The sequence below is a fragment of the Scyliorhinus torazame genome, chromosome 2 (genome assembly GCF_047496885.1).
Source record: "Scyliorhinus torazame isolate Kashiwa2021f chromosome 2, sScyTor2.1, whole genome shotgun sequence".
NCBI lineage: Eukaryota > Metazoa > Chordata > Chondrichthyes > Carcharhiniformes > Scyliorhinidae > Scyliorhinus > Scyliorhinus torazame.
In genome coordinates, this window is record NC_092708.1 from 38,774,767 (window position 1) to 38,800,455 (window position 25,689).

General features: G+C 46.8%; 1 protein-coding gene and 1 non-coding gene across 7 annotated transcripts in view; both read left to right on the plus strand.

Annotated features, from left to right (window-relative positions):
- Positions 1 to 13,389: 13,389 nt before the first annotated feature.
- Positions 13,390 to 25,689, plus strand: part of ptpn4a (protein tyrosine phosphatase non-receptor type 4a) — a 428,661-nt gene continuing 416,361 nt past the window's right edge. For 5 of the 6 annotated variants that reach the window (XM_072470160.1, XM_072470166.1, XM_072470164.1 and 2 more), the window contains exon 1: positions 13,390 to 13,681. The gene's annotated coding sequence lies outside the window, so the exon portion shown is untranslated. The remainder of the gene's footprint in view (positions 13,682 to 25,689) is intronic. The other variant, XM_072470170.1, reaches the window with a different exon arrangement.
- Positions 24,307 to 24,433, plus strand: LOC140408138 (U6atac minor spliceosomal RNA). Its single transcript, XR_011940055.1, has one exon. It is a non-coding gene; the product is annotated as a U6atac minor spliceosomal RNA (small nuclear RNA).

The following is a 25,689-nucleotide window of genomic DNA, read 5'->3' on the forward strand; positions in this document are numbered from 1 at the left end:
AAGATGGCGTCGGAAGGTGGCAGTTTAACATGGGGCCCTGAACAACAAGAGTTCTTGAAATGCTGTGTGGAAGAGCTCAAAAAGGAAATGAAGAAAGAGCTGTTGGCCCCGATACTACAGGCGATCGAAGGGCTAAAGGAGGAACAAAAGACCCAGGAGCGGGAGCTTCGGGTCGTGAAGGCAAAGGCAGCCGAGAATGAGGATGACATACAGGGCCTGGTGGTGAAGACGGAGACGCATGAGGCACATCAGAAACGATGTGTGGAAAGGTTGGAGGCACTGGAGAACAACGCAAGGAGGAACAACCTGAGGATTCTTGGTTTTCCTGAAGGTGCGGGGGGAGCGGACGTCGGGGCATATGTGAGCACGATGCTGCACTCGTTAATGGGAGCGGAGGCCCCGGCGGGTCCGTTGGAGGTGGAGGGAGCATACCGAGTGATGGCGTGAGGACCGAGAGCAGGAGAAATTCCCAGAGCCATAGTGGTGAGATTCCTCCGTTTTAAGGATAGAGAAATGGTCCTTAGATGGGCAAAGAAAACTCGGAGCAGTAAATGGGAGAACGCGGTGATCTGCGTTTATCAAGACTGGAGTGCGGAGGTGGCGAAAAGAAGGGCGAGCTTTAATCGGGCCAAGGCGGTGCTTCATAAAAAGAAGATAAAATTTGGAATGCTGCAACCGGCTAGACTGTGGGTCACATATCGAGGGAGGCACCACTACTTTGAGACGGCGGATGAAGCGTGGACTTTTATTGTGGAAGAAAAACTGGAATGAGCGGGTTATTAAAAAGAACGTTTGAACAAAGTGGTGGGGCGAATGTGGGGGGCGAAGAGGGGGGTTAAAAAGGGGGGAAAGAGGAGTTTTATGTACTAATCCTGCGATGTGGTAACTTTTCTCTCTTCCACAGGTGGTGATGGGGGGAGGAGGGGAGGTGGAGGAGATGGGGCGTTGGCCATTGGGGGTGGGGCCAAGGGAGAAGCGCGGGCTTGGTTCCCGCGCTATGATAATCATGGCGGGAATAGAGAAGCAGGAAGGAGGGGGCGTTGCACGGTGCGAGCCAAGGTCACGGGGGGAAGCCGAGGTCGGCCAGAGTTTGCTGACTTCTGGGAGCAACATGGGGGGAGTAATTACGCTAGCGGGGGATCTAGCGGGGGGGGGGTGGGAGGGGGGAATTACTGGGTTGCTGCTGCTGGGGAGAGGGGGGAGCTGGTATGGGAGGGGATGGGCGGGGGGGCACCGCCTGGGGGAGATACAGCTGCGTGGGAACCGGGTGAGGAGCTGGAAAAAGGGGATGGCTAATCGACAAGGGGGGGGTAGGAAGCCCCCCAACCCGGCTGATCACGTGGAACGTGAGAGGGCTGAACGGGCCGATAAAGAGGGCACGGGTACTCGCACACCTGAAGAAACTTAAGGCAGATGTGGTTATGTTACAGGAAACGCACCTGAAACTGATAGACCAGGTTTGGCTACGCAAAGGATGGGTGGGGCAGGTGTTCCATTCGGGGCTAGATGCGAAAAACAGGGGAGTGGCTATATTAGTGGGGAAGCGGGTAATGTTCGAGGCAAAGACTATAGTGGCGGATAACGGGGGCAGATACGTGATGGTGAGTGGCAAACTACAGGGGGAGACGGTGGTTTTGGTAAACGTATATGCCCCGAACTGGGATGATGCCAATTTTATGAGGCGGATGCTAGGACGCATTCCGGACCTAGAGATGGGAAAGCTGATAATGGGGGGAGATTTTAATACGGTGTTGGAACCAGGGCTGGATAGGTCGAAGTCCAGGACTGGAAGGAGGCCGGCAGCAGCCAAGGTACTTAAAGATTTTATGGAGCAGATGGGAGGTGTAGACCCGTGGAGATTTAGCAGACCTAGGAGTAAGGAGTTCTCGTTTTTCTCCTATGTCCATAAAGTCTACTCGCGAATAGACTTTTTTGTGCTGGGAAGGGCGTTGATCCCGAAGGTGAGGGGAACGGAGTATACGGCTATAGCCATTTCGGATCACGCTCCACACTGGGTAGACTTGGAGATAGGGGAGGAAACAGGAGGGCGCCCACCCTGGAGAATGGACATGGGACTAATGGCAGATGAGGGGGTGTGTCTAAGGGTGAGGGGGTGCATTGAAAAGTACTTGGAACTCAATGATAATGGGGAGGTCCAGGTGGGAGTGGTCTGGGAGGCGTTGAAGGCAGTGGTTAGAGGGGAGCTGATATCAATAAGGGCACATAAAGGGAAGCAGGAGAGTAAGTAACGGGAGCGGTTGCTGCAAGAACTTTTGAGGGTGGACAGACAATATGCGGAAGCACCGGAGGAGGGACTGTACAGGGAAAGGCAAAGGCTACATGTAGAATTTGACTTGCTGACTACGGGCACTGCAGAGGCACAATGGAGGAAGGCACAGGGTGTACAGTACGAATATGGGGAGAAGGCGAGCAGTTTGCTGGCACACCAATTGAGGAAAAGGGGAGCAGCGAGGGAAATAGGGGGAGTGAGGGATGAGGAAGGAGAGATGGAGCGGGGAGCGGAGAGAGTGAATGGAATGTTCAAGACATTTTATAAAAAATTATATGAAGCTCAACCCCCGGATGGGAGGGAGAGAATGATGAGCTTTTTGGATCGGCTGGAATTTCCCAAGGTGGAAGAGCAGGAAAGGGTGAGAGTGGGAGCACAGATCGAGGTAGAAAAAGTGGTGAAAGGAATTAGGAGCATGCAGGTGGGAAAGGCCCCGGGACCGGATGGATTCCCTTCGAATTCTATAGAAAATATGTGGACTTGCTCGCCCCGGTATTGACGAGGACCTTTAATGAGGCAAAGGAAAGGGGACAACTGCCCACGACTATGTCTGAAGCAACAATATCGCTTCTCTTAAAGAAGGAAAAGGACCCGCTACAATGCGGGTCCTATAGACCTATTTCCCTCCTAAATGTAGATGCCAAGATCCTGGCCAAGGTAATGGCAATGAGAATAGAGGAATGTGTCCCGGGGGTGGTCCACGAGGACCAAACTGGGTTTGTGAAGGGGAGACAGCTGAACACGAATACACGGAGGCTGTTAGGGGTAATGATGATGCCCCCACCAGAGGGGGAAACGGAGATAGTAGTGGCAATGGATGCCGAGGAAGCATTTGATAGAGTGGAGTGGGATTATTTGTGGGAGGTGTTGAGGAGATTTGGTTTTGGAGAGGGGTATGTTAGATGGGTGCAGCTGTTGTATAGGGCCCCGATGGCGAGCGTGGTCACGAATGGACGGGGATCTGCATATTTTTGGCTCCATAGAGGGACAAGGCAGGGATGCCCTCTGTCCCCATTATTGTTTGCACTGGCAATTGAGCCCCTGGCGATAGCGTTGAGGGGTTCCAAGAAGTGGAGGGGAGTACTTAGAGGAGGAGAAGAACACCGGGTATCTTTGTATGCGGACGATTTGCTACTATACGTGGCAGACCCGGCGGAGGGGATACTTGGGGAGTTTGGGGATTTTTCAGGGTATAAATTGAACATGGGGAAAAGTGAGTTGTTTGTGGTGCATCCAGGGGAGCAGAGTAGAGAAATAGAGGACCTACCGTTGAGGAAGGTAACAAGGGACTTTCGTTACCTGGGGATCCAGATAGCCAAGAATTGGGGCACATTGCATAGGTTAAATTTAACGCGGTTGGTGGAACAGATGGAGGAGGATTTCAAGAGATGGGATATGGTATCCCTGTCACTGGCAGGGAGGGTGCAGGCGGTTAAGATGGTGGTCCTCCCGAGATTCCTCTTTGTGTTTCAGTGCCTCCCGGTGGTGATTACGAAGGCTTTTTTTAAAAGGATTGAAAAGAGCATCATGGGTTTTGTGTGGGCCGGGAAGACCCCGAGAGTGAGGAAGGGATTCTTACAGCGTAGCAGGGATAGGGGGGGGCTGGCACTACCGAGCCTAAGTGAGTATTATTGGGCCGCTAATATTTCAATGGTGAGTAAGTGGATGGGAGAGGAGGAGGGAGCGGCGTGGAAGAGATTAGAGAGGGCGTCCTGTAGGGGGACTAGCCTACAGGCTATGGTGACAGCCCCATTGCCGTTCTCACCGAGGAACTACACCACAAGCCCGGTGGTGGTGGCTACACTGAAGATTTGGGGACAGTGGAGACGGCATAGGGGAAAGACTGGAGCCTTGGGGGGGTCCCCGATAAGAAACAACCATAGGTTTGCCCCGGGGGGAATGGATGGGGGATATGGAATGTGGCAAAGAGCAGGAATAACGCAACTGAAAGATCTGTTTGTGGATGGGAAGTTCGTGAGTCTGGGAGCGCTGACCGAGAAATATGGGTTGCCCCAAGGGAATGCATTCAGGTATATGCAACTGAGGGCTTTTGCGAGGCAACAGGTGAGGGAATTCCCGCAGCTCCCGACACAAGAGGTGCAGGACAGAGTGATCTCAAAGACATGGGTGGGGGATGGTAAGGTGTCAGATATATATCGGGAAATGAGGGACGAAGGGGAGACTATGGTAGATGAACTAAAAGGGAAATGGGAAGAAGAGCTGGGGGAGGAGATCGAGGAGGGGCTGTGGGCAGATGCCCTAAGCAGGGTAAACTCGTCGTCCTCGTGTGCCAGGCTAAGCCTGATTCAGTTTAAGGTATTACACAGGGCACATATGACTGGAGCACGGTTCAGTAAATTTTTGGGGTTGAGGATAGGTGTGCGAGGTGCTCGAGAAGCCCAGCGAATCATACCCATGTGTTTTGGTCATGCTCGGCACTACAGGGGTTTTGGATGGGGGTGACAAAGGTGCTTTCAAAAGTAGTGGGGGTCCGGGTCGAACCAAGCTGGGGGTTGGCTATATTTGGGGTTGCACAAGAACCGGGAGTGCAGGAGGCGAGAGAGGCCGATGTTTTGGCCTTTGCGTCCCTAGTAGCCCGGCGCAGGATATTGTTAATGTGGAAAGAAGCCAAGCCCCTGGGGGTGGAGACCTGGATAAATGACATGGCAGGGTTTATAAAGCTAGAGCGGATTAAGTTCGTTCTAAGGGGGTCGGCTCAAGGGTTCACCAGGCGGAGGCAACCGTTCGTCGAATACCTCGCAGAAAGATAGATGGAATGGAAAAAAGAAGGCAGCAGCAGCAGCCCAGGATCGGGGGTGGGGGGGGGGGGGGGGGGGGGAAGGGGGGGGGGGGGGGAGGAACCAGAAGGACTCTCAGGGTTGTTAATATATACTGTATAATATGTATAGGTCGTTGCTACAGATAATTATATATTGGACTGTTAAATTATATTTTTGGAGAGTGTTACTTGTGATAAGGCAGTTGCCAATTAGGGTTAGTTTTCATTTTTGTTATTTATTATTTATTCATTTTTTTGTTTGTTTATAAAATAGGTCATTGTTATTTGTGTTGTTATAATATTGTGTAAAGGATGCACAATGTACTGTGTTGGTTGACCAAAAATTTTCAATAAAATATTTATTTAAAAAAAAAGATATTCTAGCAATGTCCAGATGATCTTCATGCGACACCTACTTCCCGAGGAAGGAATTGTTGTTTCAAGTGCAGGTTACTATTTAGAAAGTTCAGGCATTTTATTGTAGCACATAGTATCAGATTACCGGGTGTTTTAATCAGACTGTACGGGAATGTTATGGAAGTAATGGTGCTCTCAGTCACCGGCTACAGAGTGGGTGACCCACACTGCCTCCTCCAGGAAGGCCCACTGATATTATGCGCCAATCAAGCAATTGAGAGGTCATCAGAGGGCCTTCCACATGATCAGGAGCCCATGAAGGGGACGTACTGCCCGGTGAGACCAGTCGGCTAAACAGAGGCTGGTAGCTCTGTTGAACAGCAGCAGCTACCAGGGAAGTGGTGGCTGCTGGTCAACACAAGTCGGAGGTACCGCATCATGGGGTGACCCAAGCTAGAAGTGAGTGATGGCAGGAGAGGTTTCACAGGATGGGGATCCACAAGACCATAAGACATAAGAGCAGAATTAGGCCACTCGGCCCATTCAATCATGGCTGATATTTTTCTCATTCCCATTCTCCTGCCTTCTCCCCATAACCTCTGATCCCCTTATTAATCAAGAACCTATCTATCTCTGTCTTCAAGACATTCCTGGGGCTGGTTAAGCACAGTGGGCTAAATAGCTGATTTGTAATTATCATAGAATTTACAGTGCAGAAGGAGGCCATTCGGCCCATCGAGTCTGCACCGGCTCTTGGAAAGAGCACCCTACCCAAGGTCAACACCGCCACCCTATCCCCATAACCCAGTAACCCCACCCAACACTAAGGGCAATTTTGGACACTAAGGGCAATTTATCATGGCCAATCCACCTAACCTGCACATCTTTGGACTGTGGGAGGAAACCGGAGCACCCGGAGGAAACCCACGCACACACGGGGAGGATGTGCAGACTCCGCACAGACAGTGACCCAAGCCGGAATCGAACCTGGGACCCTGGAGCTGTGAAGCAATTGTGCTCTCCACAATGCTACCGTGCTGCCCTAATGCAGAACAAGGCAGCGTGGGTTCAATTCCTGTACCGGCCTCCCCGAACAGGCGTCGGAATGTGGTGACGAGGGGCTTTTTACAGTAACTTCGTTGAAGCCTACTTGTGACAATAAGTGATTATTATTATTACTCAGTGATTTGGCCTCCACAGCCTTCTGCGGCAAAGAGTTCCACAGATTCACCACCCTCTGGCTGAAGAAATTCCTCCTCATCTCTGTTTTAAAGGATCGTCCCTTTAGTCTGAGATTGTGCCCTCTGGTTCTAGTTTTTCCTACAAGTGGAAGTATCTTCTCCATGTCCACTCTATCCAGGCTTCGCAGTATCCTGTAAGTTTCAGTAAGATCCCCCCTCATCCTTCTAAACTCCGAGTACAGACCCAGAATCCTCAACCGTTTCTCATACGACAAGGTCTTCATTCCAGGGATCATTCTTGTGAACCTCCTCTGGACCCTTTCCAAGGCTAGTACATCCTTCTTGAGATACGGGGCCCAAAACTTTTCACAATACTCCAAATAGGGTCTGACCAGAGACTTACATAGCCTTAGAAGTACATCCGTTCCCTCTCGACATGAATGCTAACATTGAACAAAGAACAATACAGCACAGGAACAGGCCCTTCGGCCCTCCTAGCCTGTACCAATCATGATACCAACCTTGGCCAAAACCCTCAGCACTTCCTTGTGCTGTATCCCTCTATATCCATCCTATCCATGTATTTGTCAAGATGCCTTTTGGATGCCGTTAATGTATCTGCTTCCACAACCTCCCCTGGCAAGACGTTCCAGGCACTCACCAACCTCTGTGTAAAAAACCTGCCTCGCACATCTCCTCTGAACTTTGCCCCACGGAGGTTAAACCTATTGTATTTGCCTTCCTCACTGCCGACTGAACCTGCATGTTAACTTTAAGACAATCTTAAACAAGGACTCCCAAGTCCCTTTCTGCTTCTGATTTCCTAAGCATTTCCCCATTTAGTAAATAGTCTATGCCTCCATTCCTCCTTCCAAATTGCACAACCTCACATTGTTTTCCACCTGCCACTTCTTTACCCATTCTCCTAGCCTGACCAAGTCCTTCTGCAGCCCACCTGCTTCCTCAATACTACCTGTCCCTCTACAGATCTTTGTAGCATTTGCAAACTTAGCAACAGTGCCTTCAGTTCCTTCTTCCAAATTGTTAGTGTATATTGTGAAACGTTGTTGTCTCAGCAACGGCCCCTGAGGCACACCACTAGTCACTGGCTGCCATCCTGAAAAAGACCCCTTTATCCCCACTCTCTGCCATAGGGCACTGGTCTGGAAGGGAGGTTGCAGCAAGGGCGGGAGAGCCGGTGGGGGGAAGAAGATGGTTCTCAGAGTCTCTCCCGCCGCTTCCTTACAATGTCGGCACCCTCGATCATGCTCTGACTTCCTTTCAGCAAGAGCTATCCCGCACGCCACCCACACCCAACCCCCATCCCTCCCACCCCAGGAGACAATAAGCAACCAGCAAAGACTTGCATGTCGTGTGGCGACAGGCCTGCTTGTTATTGGGTTGATACCAGCAGTGGTGGGATGAGGCCCTTGAGTGGGCATTAATTTCCCCTTAAGGGCCTCAACTGGGTCGGCCACAGACTTACTCGGGATAGAGGCAGGAAGGTGACAGGGTCCACACCTGCCACCATTAATCAGTTAGATGCTCTCTTGCCACTAAACTCGGAAGGGCATAAAATACCATCCTATAAGTTTCAGAACAAAATTATTCCTTGCTAGTATTTGTTATCTGATAGAAATCTGAAGCAGTGGTGAGAATCAATTAGCTCACAGATCATAAATCAAAACCAACAGACCTCATAGAATCCCTACAGTGCAGAAGGAGGCTATTCGGCCCATCGAGTCTGCACCGACCCTCTGAAAGAGTACTCCACCCAAGCCCACTTCCTTGCCTTATTCCTATACCCCTTTAACCTAACCTACACATTCCTAGACACTAAGGGGAAATTTAGCATGACCAATCCACCCAATGTACACATCTTTGGACTGTGGGAAGAAACTGGAGTCACCCGGAGGAAACCCATGCACACGGCGGGGGGGAAAAGTGTAAATCCACACAGACAGTCACCTGCGGCTGGAATTGAACCCGGGTCCCTGACGCTATGAGGCAGCAGTGCTGATCTCAGTGCCACCGTGGATACAAAGCATTCTTAGTATAAACAAATCTGTCAGCCTTTGGGATAAATATTTTATGAGCAGTGGTTAATTTAAAATGTATACTTGTGTGTCTCTCTTAGCGCACAGTTTAAAAGGAAATTAAAATGAACAGTATTAAGGGTATTAACATCTCACTCTGTCAAGTGAGAAAATAAACAATGTGTGGTAATAATTTATATTAATTATTAAAATACATTTATTCAGCACTCTTTAATGTCAGCTTCCATTAAACTGTAAATGCCCTTTGTGCTTTGTGGTAACTTTCAAAAACTGTGAATGTGACCGAGATCACCCAATATCAGGGAAAAGGTAGAAGTGATATTCAAGGCTACCTTCTGAATTTATTTAAAAACATAAAATTGGATTTGTTTCAGGGTACACTCATCAGAATGAGTCATCCAAATGAGCGAGTGCATCTACTGATTTGTTAAGATCAAAAGAAAATTAGAAAAGAAATGCTTGATAAAAACGTGTATCCACATACCTTTTATATCAGACTGTGTTTATTGTGAAGAATTAAATACATCAAAGGGTGAGCACTTGCAGTTATACACCGAGAGTGAAACTTCAAAGAATTCCAAAGAATCCAATACAATACTCCAGCTGTAGCCTAACTGCAGTTTTATGAAGGTTTGGCATAACTTCCTTGTTTTTGGACTCCATATCTCCACTATTAAAGCCAAGGATATGTTTTTTTAAAACAACTTTCTGAACTTGTTTTGCGACTCTTGTGATGCATCTTAATACAAGAACAGAAGAAATAGGAACAGAAGTAGATCCATATGGTCCCATCAAGCCTGCCCCGCCATTCAGTACAATCATGGTCGATCTTGGGCGTTGACTCCACTTTTCCGCCTGTTCCTCATATCCCTGGTTCCCTGAAGATAAGTGCGACTATGATTTATATACATCACCAGATAGGAAATGATATAAGGTACCTCATGGCAGATAGTTTGCAGCGTGTAGTCATCCAAGTAAGATGTGTTCTCAAGAGCTCTCCAAGATTGTAACAAGATTGCTACTTAATCTTCATGACTAAAAAATCCGCATGTGAGTTTACCAATCCCATTTAAGTGGTTGGTGGGTTTGTGTTCAGTAGTAAGAAATGGAAACAGCCTCATTTAAAGATTATGTGTACATACTCCTGCACCCCTTTTAAAATTGCACCATCTAAATCATAATTCCTTCCTTCTTACCAAAATATATAATTTCACACTTCTCTACATTAAATAACATTGCCTTTGTGTCTGCCCATTTCATTAGTCTATGTTATCCTGAAGCTTGCCACTATCCTCATTGTTTACTGCATTTCCGAGTTCTGTATCATCTGTAAACTGTGAGATTATGACTTGTATACCGAAGTCCAGATCATTATTATTCATCGAAATGAGCTGTAATCCTAAAACTGAGCCCTGAGGAACATCGCTGTATACTTTCCTCTGGTCTGAAAACAACCATTTCCCACTGCCCTCTTCTTTCGGTCCTTTAGCCATTTTGTATCTACCCTGTCAGTGCCCCAACACTCCTTTGGGCCTTGAATTTGCTAATTTCTATCACGTGCCACTTTGCTATACCCCCTTTCAAAGTCCATATACTCAAAATCAACTTCACTCTCTTTATCAATCGTCTCTGTTATTTCATCAAAGAACTCAATCAAGTTAATCAAATGGGATTTTCCTTTAATAAATCCGAGCTCACTTTCATTTATTTGCCCATTCTTTTCTCACAGTTCACAATACTTCCAATTTTGTATCATCCCAAAACTTTTAAATTGTGCCCTATGCACCAAGGTCTAGATCATTTATATATATCAGGCAGAGGTCCCAACACTGACCCCTGGGAAACATAGGATTTAGGAACAGAAGTAGGCAATTCAGCCCTTCGAGCCTGCTCCGCCATTCAATCAGATCATGGCTGATCTTTTGTGGACTCAGCTCCACTTTCCCGCTCGAACACCATAACCCTTTATTCTTCAAAAAACTATCTATCTTTATCTTGAAAACATTTAATGAAGGAGCCTTAACTGCTTCACTGGGCAGGGAATTCTATAGATTCACAACCCTTTGGGTGAAGAAGTTCACCTAAGCTCAGTCCAAAATCTACTTCCCCTTATTTTGAGGCTATGCCCCCTAGTTCTGCTTTCACCCACCAGTGGAAACAACCTGTCCGCATCTATCCTATCTATTCCCTTCATAATTTTATATGTTTCTATAAGATCTCCCCCGCCCCCCGCCCCGCCCCCCCTGATTAATACTACATTCTGTATGCTTCACCTGATGCCGGTGTCTATGTACTTCTATGTGTACCTTGTGTTGCCCTATTACATATTTTCTTTTCATGTACAAATGATCTGTTTGAGCTGCACGTAGAAAAATACTTTTCACTGTACCTCAGTACACGTGACAATAAACAAATCCAATCCAATCCATCTCCTCACCTGAGCTCGGATTTATTAAAGGAAAATCCCATTTGACTAACTTGATTGAGTTCTTTGATGAAATAACAGACGATTGATAAAGAGAGTGAAGTTGATTTTTCCTTTAACCCATTTTTAAAATCAAAAATATATCTATCTCCTTCTTGAAACCATTTAATGACTCAGATTCCATCCCACTATGGGGCAGCAAGTTCCACCACCCTCTGCGAGAAGTGGTTCCTCCTCATCTCAGTTCTAATCTCCACTTTAAACGTTCCTCTAGTCCGCAAACACCTATTAACCACTATTTCTGGTATCCTGCCATTCAGCCAATTTAATAACAATGTTGCTACTGTCCCTTTTATTTTATGAGCTCTAACATTGCACTCAAGTCTATGTATACAACATCAACAGCAAGAAGTCTTACAACACCAGGTCAAAGTTTAACCTAGTGTTCTAAAACTTCTTACTGTGCTCGCCCCAGTCCAATGCCGGCATCTCCACATCATGAACATCAACAGCATTATCATCATCAAATCTTTTGTTTCCTCATCAAAAAGCTCCAGCAAGTTAATTGTGATTTTCCTTGATTAACCCACATTTGTTCGGGTTTCTCCCCAATTAATGCTTCTAGAAGATTCCCCACCATTAAAATTAAACTGACTGGCCTGTAGTTGCAGGGCTTATCTTGTCAACCGTTTTTGAACAATGTTTGCTGCTTTCGAGTCCTCTGGCATCACCTGAGTCATAAGGAAGACGCAAAAAGTATAGCCAGTGCCTATCCAATTTCCATTCTCACTTCCCTCCGTATCTGTGAAAGCAATCTGTCTAGCTACTTCGATAGATCAATGAAGTTGGGACTGTTTTATTTGAGGATGAGAAGGTTGAGAGGAGATTTGATAGAAGTATTCAAAATCACGAGGAGTCTGGACAGATAGTGAAAAAGGTTTGACAGTCATCCAGACTCGAAACGTTGGCTCCCTTCTCTACCTACAATACAATACTTCCCCTGTTCCCCAAACAACGTCCAAATTGAATAACCAGCTATAGTCACCACACAAGGATGAGACTCAAATCTGGGACCATCTTTTTCTGGTCCAGTGAATATATTTTTAAACTGCTGTAACAAAAGTTTTCGGCACTACCTTGGTTCTAAGGCTTAGAAACATGTTTGCCATAAACTTGGCGATGAGGCTTGGTGGCTGGAAATTGGCATGTCTGCTTTCTGAGACTGTTAAGATATTAACTGCCTTTCTTGCTCCTCAGGTTATGGTCAATTATACCTTTGTCATTCTTTGATTATGCCTCCTATATATTCAGCTGTCTGTCTCTATCAACTTCCTGAACATCTGGGCAGCACGGTGTTAGCACTGCTGCCTCACAGCGCCAGGTACCTGGTTCAATTCTGGCCTCTGGTTACTGTGTGGAGTTTTCACTTTCGACCCATTTCTGCGTGGGTTTCCTCCGGGTGTTCCGGTTTCCTCCCACAGTCCAACGATGTGCAGGTTAGGTGGATTGGCCTTACTAAATTGACCCTTAGTGTCCAAAAAGGTTAGGAGGGATTACTGGGTTACAGGGATAGGATCGGGGGGTGGGCCTAGGTAGGCTATTCTTTCCAATGGTTGGTGCAGACTCGATGGCCTCCTTCTGCATGGTAGGACATTCAATGATTCTGTCCACAGATGCTGTCAGACCTGCTGTGATTGTCCAGTATTTTCTGTTTTTGTTTCAGATTGCAGCATCCGCAGTAATTTGCTTTTATCTTTGGGAAAACGTTCCTACTGGTGAATGCATTGAGAATAAAAGAGCACAAATTTATGGTAATTGCAAAAAAAAGCAACATTTCACGCAGCGAGTTGCTAAGATCTGAAATGTGCTGCCTGATGGTTTGGAGGAGGCAGGTTCAATTGAAGCAAACAAGAGGGAATTGTAATAATATCTGAATAGGAAAGATGGCAACAGCAAGAAGGCGGGGAATGGCACTTGGTGAGTCATGCATTGGCAAAGTTGGTGCAGCCCCGACTGGCTGAATGCCCTCCTTCTGTGCTGTGTCAAATGTGTGGTTCTGGGTCTCAAGGCCAGGTCCAGGGATAGTAGACTTGTGCATGGGCCCAATCAACTGGCTGCACGTGGCTGCAGATGAAGATCACGTGCTCGCACGCAGCCCGGAGGGGGGAACGGGAACCGTTCCGCATGCGCCCTGTCGCTGGGAAAACCCAGCGCGCATGACCACTACGGCACAGCTGCTCAAGGCGCACGCATGCGCCTTGCCGCCGGGACAATCTCGGCAGGACAAGGCGCGCGCATGCGCCCTACGGCGGGGGAAAACATTTCTTTTGGCTGGAGCTTTGCAGTGAGTGGCGTTTAAATCGTTCAGGCCGAGAATCGACACCAAGTTGAACCCGAGTGGAAGCGGAGCTACTCTGTAATTGCCTCCCTGCCCTCCTTACCCCACCCCCAACCACCACCCCTCGGCCTCCCTTTCCCCTCCCGCACTCCCTCCTCCTCTCAACTAACCGACTGACCGGGAGCCATGATGTAAAAGTGAAAAGGAGTCGGGAGGAGGAAGAACGGACGGAGTGTGGGAGAGGAAGCAACCAGGTATCTGGAATGGGGGAAGGCAACGGTTTTCTCATTCCAACGGTTCGCAGGGTGGGGGGAGAGAAGCGCGAGCAGGAGCCGCTTGGGGGGGGGGGGGAGGAGAGCGCGGGCACTGCACGGGCCATGGGGGGAGCGCGCGGGCACTGCACGGGCCATGGGGGGAGCGCGCGGGCGCTGCACGGGCCCGGGGGGGGGAGGGGCGTGGGGAGCGCGCGGGCACTGCACGGGCCAAGGGGGAGGGGCGGAGCCCTGGGGACCAAACGGGCCCAGGGGGCGGAGCTAAAAGGAGCGCGCGGGCTCTGCGTTGACCCTGGGGGAGGGGCGGAGCCAGGGGCACGCACGGGCCCAGTGGGAGGGGCGGAGTCGGGGCCCGTGGGGAGGAGCGGAGCCAAGGGACCGCATGGGCCCGGGGAGGGGCGGAGCCAGGAGACCGCACGGGCCCAGTGGGAGGAGCGGAGCCAAGGGACCGCACGGACCCAGGGGGAGGGGAGGGGCCAAGGGACCGCACGGGCTTAGTGGGAGGGGCCAAGGGACCGCACGGGCTTAGTGGGAGGGGCCAAGGGACCGCTCGGGCTTAGTGGGAGGGGCGGAGCCAGGGGATCACACGAGCACAGGTGGAGGGGCGGGGCCCTTGGGACCGCACAGTTCCGGGGGGAGTGCACGGGCCCAGAGGGCGGAGCCAGGGGAGCGTTCGGGCCCACGGGGCAAGGGCCCAGCGGGAGGGGCGGAGCCAGGGGCCCTTGGGACCGCACGGTTCCGGGGGGAGTGCAGGGGCCCAGGAGTGGAGCGCGCGGATGCGGCAGGGGCCCAGGAGTGGAGCGCGCGGATGCCGCACGGTGCTAGGGGGAGTGCGCGGGGGCTCTACGGCCCCAGGGAGCGTGCGGGCGCTGTTCGGGTCCGTAGGGGGAGGGGTTGGCGTACAAGAGTGCAACCTTAACTAGCAATGTAACTGCATGCTTGGTGAGGAGAGAAGGCAAGTGAGTTACCGACCGTGTTATCAGCTGAAACGTGTTTTGCAATTAAGGAGAGAAATGGTATGCGTTATAAGTACTGTAAAGGGTTAATGGTGCTGTGTGGAGATAATGGATCACATTTGCCAATATTTCATTTTCTCTTTAAGAAAGCGCGTGCATTACATATTGTTGTACATGTTCAGGCGTATTGAATATGTTGCAGTATTGTTAGTCCAGGGAGAGAACTGAAGACTTGAATACAAAATCAGTGAATGAGATCATGTTGATACAGCAGTGGTGCAGTGGAGGATAGCACAGTTTATGGTTTGATGGGGGTGGGAGGAATGTAACATTGAAATGCAATTTTTCTAATAAGTGATGTAAAAATAGGAAGGAAAATGTAAAATGATGCATCTGAGTGACACTTGGCTCCCAACAGGAGAGAGAGAGGGTGGTGCAGTTGGAAAAGACCTGTAGTGTGCTCCAGAACCTGTAACGCACTGGATAACAACTGTGTAGGTATGGAAGAGAGTGATGATGTATTATGACATTAGTTGTAGAGGAAAACTGCAGAATAAATGGTTTGTTCAAACGACTGGAAATAAGTGCATGAGAAAATTGAACATAGTGACATCACTGGAGCGGAGAACGTGCAACAATAATTCTAGAATGGATGAATGAAAGATTAGATGGTGTGGCTATATCAACAGCAGTGAAACTGACGCAGTAAAGTCGATAGTGTGTGGAGCAGGAAACGAGAACATTTCTGCATTTTTAAATCATTAAGGACCACTGTCAAGGAAAATGGAGAGGCTATATTTGGCAGTGTAGTTCTGATGGCAGCAGTGGGATTATTAGGGAGAGAAGCGATTGGAAATGTATGAATGAGTGGGAGGTACTGGCAGAAATTGCTAGTACAGAGAAAAAGCTACACACGAGCCATGGGGGAAGGGATATGTAACAGGCGAGAGAGATGTTGCTGTGTGCAGTTCCGAGCGCGAGCTAGCTTATGTACTGTACAAACTTGAACATTGCAATAGAGAAAAGCTAAGGAAGGAAACTGGAAGCATATGAACTGAGAGGTATACTTACAATTGATTCAATAATATTGCCGTATTCAGAGCCTGCAAGGTGGGGGGGGGATGTTGTTGGGGGAGAGAGAGCAAAATGCAAAACAGAAATGGTGTATAATTAAATGTACATGGATACTATAGAGCCCCAGATTTGGAAAGACTGAAGCTGAGGGATAAACATGGGCACTTGAATTTGTATGAATGAAAGTGATTGTGTTTTTGAATGAAACGTTGAGATGAGGGTAGATGCTCCTCAAAAGTGGAAAGTGAGGTTAAAGATGCTTTTTTGCAAATTAAGGCTTGTGGAGTTTAATTTTTTTTTTGAACATCGATAAAGGACCAGTGACTGATAGCAGGAGAAATACAGACTAGCAGTATTGCTGCCTGACGTAATGGTAATGAGCAAAACTTGAGCTGGTTGAAGGTTTTAGGAATATAATTGAACCAGGTAGGAGAGTGAAGACTAGAGATGGTAATTGTCCTAATATTTCTTGTTGACTTCTCTTTTTGCCGAGCAGATTTGATTTTTTTTTTTTTGCTGTTGACCTTGAGGCCTCTGATTAAATCATGAAAAATATATTTTTTTGTTTCCTGTTTAAAATGTCATTGATGTATTTTGAATCGGGGCACCAATTTCAGACATTTTCATATTACTATATGGTGTGACTCCCTCCAAATCATGGTACAAATTTCTCACCAATGGGCTTCTTTACTCATCTTCCTCTTTTCCTCCCTCATCCAAATAATTGGAAATCAAAGGGGGTCAAGAATAGTACGGTGCTGAAAATTAAAACTGGTGTCAGTCCAAGGCTGGTATAGTTACTGTGACTTTATGCTTCACAAGCTTCCAACATAAGGTTTAGTATGTAGATTTGTAGCTCCTGATTATTGCAATTTAAATCCAAGGAAACCTGATTTGCCTCATGCAAAGCACAGAAGAGTGGAAGCAGAAACAGAATTGACAAAACAAATATTGGTGATAGGTCAAATGAAAGCAAGGGGAAATGGATACTTGTGAGTATGCAAAAGAATTTCAGGAAGATTGGATGGCAGGTTCACCTCTTATGTTTTACCTGAGTCTAATCCAGTCAGAACCAATGAGATGAAAGTATATTCTCTCTCTGAGCCCTGTGTGCAATGAGCCTCAATTTTATTCCAAATTGGTATAGAATAACATCTTAAAACATGAGGCTCTCTGCAGTGGGGGGCAGGGCTCACTCATGCACAACACTGTTGCCCCTCACCTCCTCTGGGGCTGCTCGCGGAATCGGGCACATCATAATTGAAGGGCCTTTTGTTTTTCTGCCTCCGTAGATAGTTCAGGCAGTATCCTGTTGGGCCCCCCTCCAGCAACACCCTGACTCCCTCCCTCCCCACTACCCTCCTTTCCCCTGTCTCCCCACCATCCCCCTTTCATTTCCCTTCTGTTGATACAGAGGCGAGGGTATCTGGTGTCTCCAGCGCAAAGTTTAGTGCTTGTACCGTTTGTTTTTTGTACAACTGTGTTGTGAATTGTTTTATTAATCAGAGTATCCTATTACCCCTCCCCGTACGTTGGTACTGAGGGGAAGGTACCCTGTTTCCCCAACGCAATTATGTTAGTACCGTTTGGCCGTATACATATTTTTAACTGTTTTAATAAAAAGATATGCCCACAACAGCGCAAATTGATTGGAGTGGAAGCAACACTCTAAACTGAAATTCAACTATATCGTTGGAGCAAAGATGAGTGAACTGACTGGCTGCACTGTGCACACCTCTTCCCCAGCACTGATCCTTCACCTTGATGAACTTTTTAAAAAAAAATAGATTGCCATAGATGACATTAAAAAGCAATTTTCTGAAGGTTTGCAAGGGGCACAAATATTCTATTTGAGGGAGGACATAATACTGAACCCTTTATTTCTGAATTTTTGCTAAAGCAGCTAATTTGATCATTGTTTTGAGCATTACTCACAAGCTTTTAACCGCAGAATGTGCCTTGTATGGCATGTCATGGAAATGTAAAAGGTAAGAACAATGCTAGTGTTAGAGGCAGCACGGTAGCATTGTGGTTAGTACAATTGCTTCACAGGTCCAGGGTCCCAGGTTCAATTCCTGGCTTGGGTCACTGTCTGTGTGGAGTCTGCACGTTCTCCCCGTGTGTGCGTGGGTTACCTCCGGGTGCTCCGGTTTCCTCCCACAGTCCAAAGAAGTGCGGGTTAGGTGGATTGGCTATGCTAAATTGTCCTTCGTGTCCAAAATTGCCCTTCGTGTTGGGTGGGGTTACTGGGTAATGGGGGTAGGTGGGGTTACTGGGTAATGGGGATAGGGTGGAGGTGTGGGCTTGGGTAGAGTGCTCTTTCTAAGAGCCAGTGCAGACTCGATGGGCCGAATGGCCTCCTTCTGCACTGTAAATTCTATGAAATGACAGTACTTGTGAGCCACTGCCAATGTATTTTCACACCCTATTAAATTATCATGCACAGGAGACGAAAAAAGGGAAATTCATACCCTGGCCTTTGTACCTTTTGGTAGTTGGAGAGTGACATTTTTGAGAGTCGAAATGCCTGTTGTTTAAATTGTGGAAGATTGTTGATGAGGGTGAAGAAGTAAAAGGGAACAAGACTTGCATTTGTATAGGGCTTTTCATGACCTCAGGACATCCTAAAGTGCTTTTAATCCAATGAAGTGCATTTGAATTGTTGTCATTGGAAATGTACAGCAATGTTTAATATTGACAAATGATGTATTTTTATTGATTGATACCAGCAGGGCAACGGTGATAACTTACCTACCTTTTGTGATGATGCCAAATGATATTTTATGCCAAATGATATCTACACTCCACCTGAGTGTAGCCATGGCCTGGATATAATGTCTCCTCTGAAAGGTTGCGACTCCGATGGGCCAGCATTCCCTCAGTGGTACACTTTAATGTCAGTCTACGTTTTTGTGTACAAGCCTTTGGACTGCGACTTGAACCCGCACCATTCTGATCGAGTTGAGTGCTACCCCATGAGCTCAGCGGTCACAAATACTGTAATGTAGTGTAAAGTACTGTAACACACTTCAGAAATCATTTCATGTGCATGTATACAATAACATGTACTAAAATGGTAAGAAATGTTGCAATTGCAGTACCATGGTCAGATTTTAAAAGTATCACCTGCCAATCTAACTTGCAGCTCCATCATTGACTTCAGTGATGAATTTTTGTCAATGATTCATGTCATTTTGCGTGGTATGTATGGAAATTGAACTTTGTGCTATAATATGTGAGCATGATTTCAAAAAATTTTCAAGTTGAGGACAAGTACAAACAGAGCTGAAAAGATGATTATTTGGTCCGCCCTTAAGAAACATGTGCAGGAAGAAGTGGTGAGCTAAGTTGGCAATTTACTGTTGAACAATGTTGAACATTAATTTGTCTTCGTAGGCTGATACCATGGGATGATAGTTTAAAAATCATAGTCAGCTTTTCATGAACTGCAGAGAGGAAGAATTATTTTGGCAGCAATTCATTGTAATAACTGATCATGAGGTTTCCTGGTGTTGGAATATTTTAAAAATCTAAACCTTTCGTAATGGAAATAGTTCAAGTAGATTTTAAGAGAAACAGCTGTAATTTTGTTGGTGTGGCCTAAATTGTGTCAGCTACCAAAATCTGATCCAGAATACTTTGTGGTTGCTATCAGATGTATTCTAAACCAGGAGTGTAATGAGATTCCTTTACAAAGAACTTAATTCAAAGGTTCTGGAAATAAATGGAAGTTGTAGTTTAGATAGCAATGTCTGGACAAGAAATAGATTATAGTTATCAATGGCTGTTCTAATTAGGTAGCTGTGATTACAGGGATTGGTTCTGGGGCTTGTGCTTACATTATTTATAATGTAGGCTTTAATGACAATATTTAAGATTTAAAATTTGTGGATGTCATATTTGTCTGGAAAACCAGAATATTCTGAATAAGTAAGTAAAACTGAAATTTTAAAAATAAAAATGTCAAATGTTGAAAGTATAATTTATGAAAACCAATTATCTTCATAAATTTTAAAGAAAAGATACAAGTTGCGAAATGTATTTGAAGTGTTGATTCACACGGAAACACTGTTGTCACTGTGTATGCTTTAGCAAAGAAAAAGCTAGTGAGAATGACCTAAAACTTTGAACCATTGAGGGGATTTGATTCAGCATTAATCATGTTGTGGATTCTAGGCGGGAGTGTTCGCCGTTTTAGCCAGGATAGTGGAGGAGGAGGTGGACCCGGACCTTTTGGTAGCGATATTTGGGGTTTCAGAGAAGCCGGAGCTCATGGAGAGGAGGAAGGCCGATGCTGTGGCCTTCGCCTCTCTGATTGCACGGCGGTGGATTTTGCTGGAGTGATGGTCGGCATCGCCACTGGGGGTAGTGGCATGGTTGGGTGACCTGTACTACTTCCTGCGGTTAGAGAAGATAAAGTATGACTTAAGGGGCTCAGCAGAGGAGTTTGAGAACACATGGAGGATGTTTGTGACTGTGTTTGAGGAGCTATTCGTCGAGGGGGTAGGGGAGGTGGGTTAAAAAGGGGAAAAATCTGTACAGATTGTATAATTGATTGTTGGGAAGTATGTTTCCCAGGATGTTTATTTGCTGGAACCTGCTTTGATACATGTTTGTAATAAAATATGATTTAAAAAAGAATTTTGTGTTGCATAATGACATGGAATTCAGTGGAACTCTTGCCACAACAAACCACATCAGTTTTGTCGGTATAAATCTCTTGACGTAAAACGAGCTGAAAGTAACAGTAATTTAGGATATTGCTTTGTTCCATTGGGGTGGTGTCACCAAGCGGAACACAATCCTTTGTTAGTACTAATAATAGCACCAGACTAGTAATCCAGGATTCGAATTCCACCATGGCATGTGATAAAATTTAAATTCAGTTAATAAATCTGAATTTTTTTAAAAAGCTGGTGTCGGTGATCATGGCCACGAAACCATTGTCGAATGTTGTAAAAACCCATTGGGTTTACTAATGTTCTTTTTAGGGAAGAAAATCTGCAGTCGTTATCATGTCTGGCCTACGTGTAATTCCAGACCCACAGCAATGTAGTAGACTCTGAACTGTGCTCCGAAATGCTTAGCAAGCCAGTCAGTTGTATCTAGCAAGTCTACAAAAAGGAATAAAACTGGAGCACATCATCCAGCATCGACCCTGGCACCACTGACTACAATGGCAAACTGAGCGCTGTTGGCCCTGCCAAGTCTTCCCTGTTAACATCTGGGAGTTGTGCCGATATTGGGAGTGTTGTCCCACAGACTAGCAGAGCAACAGCCTGGAATCATACTCGCAGAATCATACTGTACAATGTTCCAGACCACCATCACCACCCTAAGGTATGTTCTGTCACATTTCTAGGACAAATCCACCAAAGGTGATAGTGTCGACGTGGGTGGACCAGGACAGATTGTTGATGTGTACAGGATGTTGAAGTTCTCTGGACAGCCGACCTTCGACAGGATCTTTGTAGCATTTCCTGATTAACTACCAGATTGATAAGGCCATGCAGAGTGGTTGATGTTGCTCCTGGAAGTTGCTGAGCAGTGAAAATCTTGCCTGCTGTTCCGTGGTTTGATTGGAAGTGACACTGGCTTTCCGAAAGGATTTCTTCAAAGGCTCGATGAAGGTAGCTAGTGAAGATTTTAGCGAGGAGTGCAGGAGCAGCACCAGGCATACCAAAAATGAGGTGTCAACTTGGTGAAGCTACAACATAGGGCTACTTGCAGGCTAAACTGCAAAAGCAGCATGCGATAGACAGAGCTAAGTGATCCCACAGTCAATACATCTGATCTAAGCTCTCTAGTCCTGCCACATCCAGTTGTGAATGGTGGTGGACAATTAAACAACTCCAATATCAGCATCCTCTGATGAGGAGGCCATATAGTAGAAAAGAGAAAAGCCTAAAGTATAGGGCAGCACAGTGGTGCAGTGGTTAGCGCTTCTGCCTCAGGGCACAGAGGACCTGGGTTTGGTCACTGTGTGGACTTTGCACATTCTCCCTGTGTGCGTGGGTCTCACCCCCCACAACCCAAAAGATGTGAAGGGTAGGTGTATTGGCCACGCTAAATTGCCCCTTAATTGGGGGGGGGGGGGAATTGAATTGGGTACTCTAGGCTTTTTATAAGTTTCAAGTATTTGCAACAATCTTCGCCAAGATTGACTGGGATGATCCGTTCGTGGGGAGGTGTTGGCTTAATGGCATTGTCGCTCGACGAGTAATCCAGAGACCCAGGGTAATGATCTGGGGACCGAGGTTCAAATCCAATTTAAACTCAATAAAATATCTGGAATTAAAAGTGTGATGGCAACCACAAAATCATTGTAGATTGTCATAAAAATCCCATCTGGTTCACTTTCGGGAAGGAAATCTGCAATCCTTGCCTGGCCTACATGTGACTCCAGACTCACAGTAATGTGGTTGACTTTTGAATGCCCTCTGCAATGGCCTTTTAAACCACTCAGTTATAGTTAACTGCTGTAAGAAACACCCTGCATTGATCCAGGCACTGGAACCTGCAACGGCAAACCCAACCATGTTGAACCTGCAAAGTCCTCCTTACTAGCATCTGGGGGCTTGTGTCAAAATGTTGGGAGACCTGTCTCACAGACTAGTCAAGCAACAGCCTGACATAGTCATTCTCTCAGAATCATACCTTACAGACAATGTTCCAGACACCACTATCACCATTCCTGGGTATGTCCTGTCTCAGACCCAGTAGAGGTGGCGGCACGGTGATATATAGTCGGGAAGATATTGCCCTGGGAGTCCTCAACATCGACTCTGAACCCCATGAAATCTCATGGCTTCAGGTTAAATATGGGCAAGGAGAGCTCCTGCTGATTAACACACATCGTCCACCATCAGCTGTTGAATCCGTATTCCTCCATGTTGAACACCACTTGGAGGAAGCACTGAGGGTGGTGAGGGTGCAGAATATACTCCGGGTGGGGTCTTCAATGTCCATCACCCAGAGCGGCTCGGTAGTACCACCACAGACTGAGGTGGCTGGGTCATAAAGGACATGTCTGCCAGACTGGCACTACAGGTGGTGAGGGAACCAACAAGAGAGAAAATCCTACTTGATCTCATCCTCACCAACCTGCCTACTGCAGATGCATCTCTGACAGTATTGTTAGAAGTGACCACTGTATAGTCCTTGTGGAAACAAAGTCCCGCCTTCACAGTGAAGATACCCTCCATCGTGATGTGTGGCACAAATGTCTTTTTAAAAAAAAAAAAAAATTTGGAGTCCCTGCTTTGTTTTTCCCAATTAAGGGGCAATTTAGAGTGGCCAATCCACCTAACATGCGCATCGTTTTGGGTTGTGGGGGTGAGAGCCACGCAGACACGGGAAAAATGTGCAAACACCAAATGGACAGGTTCCAGGGGTTGAACCCGGGTCCCCAGTTCTGTGTGGCAGCAGTGCTAACCACTGAGCCACTGTGCTGCCCATGAATGGGGTAATCTTCGAACAGATCTAGCAACTCGACTGGGCATCTGTGAGGCGTTGTGGGCCAACAGCAACAGAATTATACTCAACCACCATCTGCAACTTCATGGCCTGGCATATCCCCCACTATACCATTCCACCTAGCCAGGGGATCAACCCTGGTTCCATGAAGAGTGCAGGAGAGCATGCTAGGAACAACACCAGGCATACCTAAAAAATGAGGTGTCAACAAGTTGAAGCTACAACATGGGACTATTTGTATGCCAAACAGCATAAACAGCAAGTAATAGACAGAGCTAAGCGATTCCACAACAAACTCATCCGATCTAAGCTCTGCAGTCCTGCTACATCCAACCTTGCATGGTGGTGGATAATTAAACAACTAACTGGAGGTGGAGACTCTACAAATATCCCATCCTCGATGATGGAGGGAGCCTGGCAAAACTGCAAAAGGCGAGGCTGAGGCATTCTCAACAATCTTCAGCCAGAAGTGCCAAATGGGTGATCCATCTTGGCCTCCTCCAGAGGTTGCCAGCATCACAGATGTCAGTCTTCAACCGATATAATTTACTCCTCCACGTGATATCAAGAAATGGCTGAAGGCACTGGATACTGCAACGACCATCGGCCCTGACAATATTGTGTCATGTGAGTGTACCTTTAAGAAATGTGTGTTTAAGAAAGGTACCTTTAAGAAATGTTTGGTTGCTCATGTTACTGCAGTGATGTCAAGAGTGTGGGTAGAGCTGAGCTCTGGTTCTGTTTTTTAGTTTCACATTGAGAAAAACTTGGGTGTGTCTGTCTTTTTGGTTTTGCTTTTCAGTGTGTTGCAGCTGAAGTCAGCCAAAGCAGCTGTACTGTTGATCTCTCTGCCATGAAGGACTATTTCTTGATCATTTGGTGAATTCAGAAATTTAAATGTTTTCAGTATTGAATGTAAACCCTGATGTGCTTCTATTTAAAGGTTAAGTCTTTTGGATGTTAAAAGGACAGCTTAAAGGATTACTTAATGTTGTATTCTTTGGGAGTTATCTTTGAATTAATGGTTGCTAAGATATTCACTGTTTTAAAAAGGTTAACTTGAGTCCATAGAATAAACATTGTTTTGTTTTTAAGAATACTGTGTTGTATGAAAGGAGAGAAGGTTAGCACTCCCCTTGATAAGGATGGAAGGGGCCCTAGTGGCCTTACAACACACAAATGGTTAAGGCATTGCCATCTACTTAGTGGCATCTAACCATGTTTTTTAGATGGGAATAGAAGGATACGGACCCAGGAAGTGTAGAACATTGTAGTTTAGTCGGGCAGTATGGTCGGCACGGGCTTGGAGGGCCGAAGGGCCTGTTCCTGTGCTGTACATTTCTTTGTTCTTTGTAATACTGGTGCCATTTCTGCTGTACCATACCTGTAGAGTGAGCAGTCGGCTCCCCATACCACAATCTATTAACAGTTGTGGGTCAGGTGAACTTCATGATACACTTTGGGGTTCTCTAAACTCTGGCCCATAACGATTGCAGTAATAGTACTGAAGACTTATGCTCCCGAACTTGCTGTGCCCCTAGCTATAACATTGAACTCTACCCGGCAATGTGGAAAATTGCACGGGTGTGTCCTGTTCACAGGAAATGGGACAAATTCAGCCCAGCCAATTACTGCCTTATCAGTCTATTCTTCATCATCAGCAAAGTGATGGAAGTAGTCATCAACAGTGCTATCAAACGGCACTTACTCAGCAATAACCTGCTCACGGATGCTCGTTTGGGTTCCGCCAGGGTCACTCAGCTCCTGACCTCATTACAGCCTTGGTTCAAACATGGACAAAAGAGCTGAATGCCAAAAATGAGAGTGACTGCTCTTGATATCGAGACAAAATGTGACCAAGTATTGCATCAAGGAACCATAGCAAAATGTCATTGAGAATCGGGGGGAAAACTCCGCCGGTTGGAGTCATACCTGGCACAAAGGAAGATGGTTGCGATTGTTGGAGCTCCAGCATCTCAGTCCCAGGACTACCCTGAGGAACCCCTGCAGGGATACGTCATGGGCCCAACAATCTCCATCTGCTTCAGGTCAGAAGTGGAGATGCTCGCTAATTGTGCAATGTTCCACACTATTCAGGATGACTCTGATACTGAGGCAGTCTGTGCCCATATGCAACAAGTTCCGGACACCAATCGGGCTTGTACCAAGCAAGTTCCAGGCAATGACCATCTCCAAGAAGAGAGCACCCAACCATCTCTCCTCAACATTAGTGGGATTACCAGTGCTTACTTCCCCACTATCATACAACATAAAACATACAGTGCAGAAGGAGGCCATTCGGTCCATCGAGTCTGCACCGACCCACTTGGGCTCTCACTTCCACCCTATCCCCCTAACCTAATAACCCCTCCTAACTTTTTTGGACATAGGGCAATTTAGCATGGCCAATCCACCTAACCTGCACGTCTTTGGACTGTGGGAGGAAACCGGAACACCCGGAGGAAACCCACGCAGACACTGGGA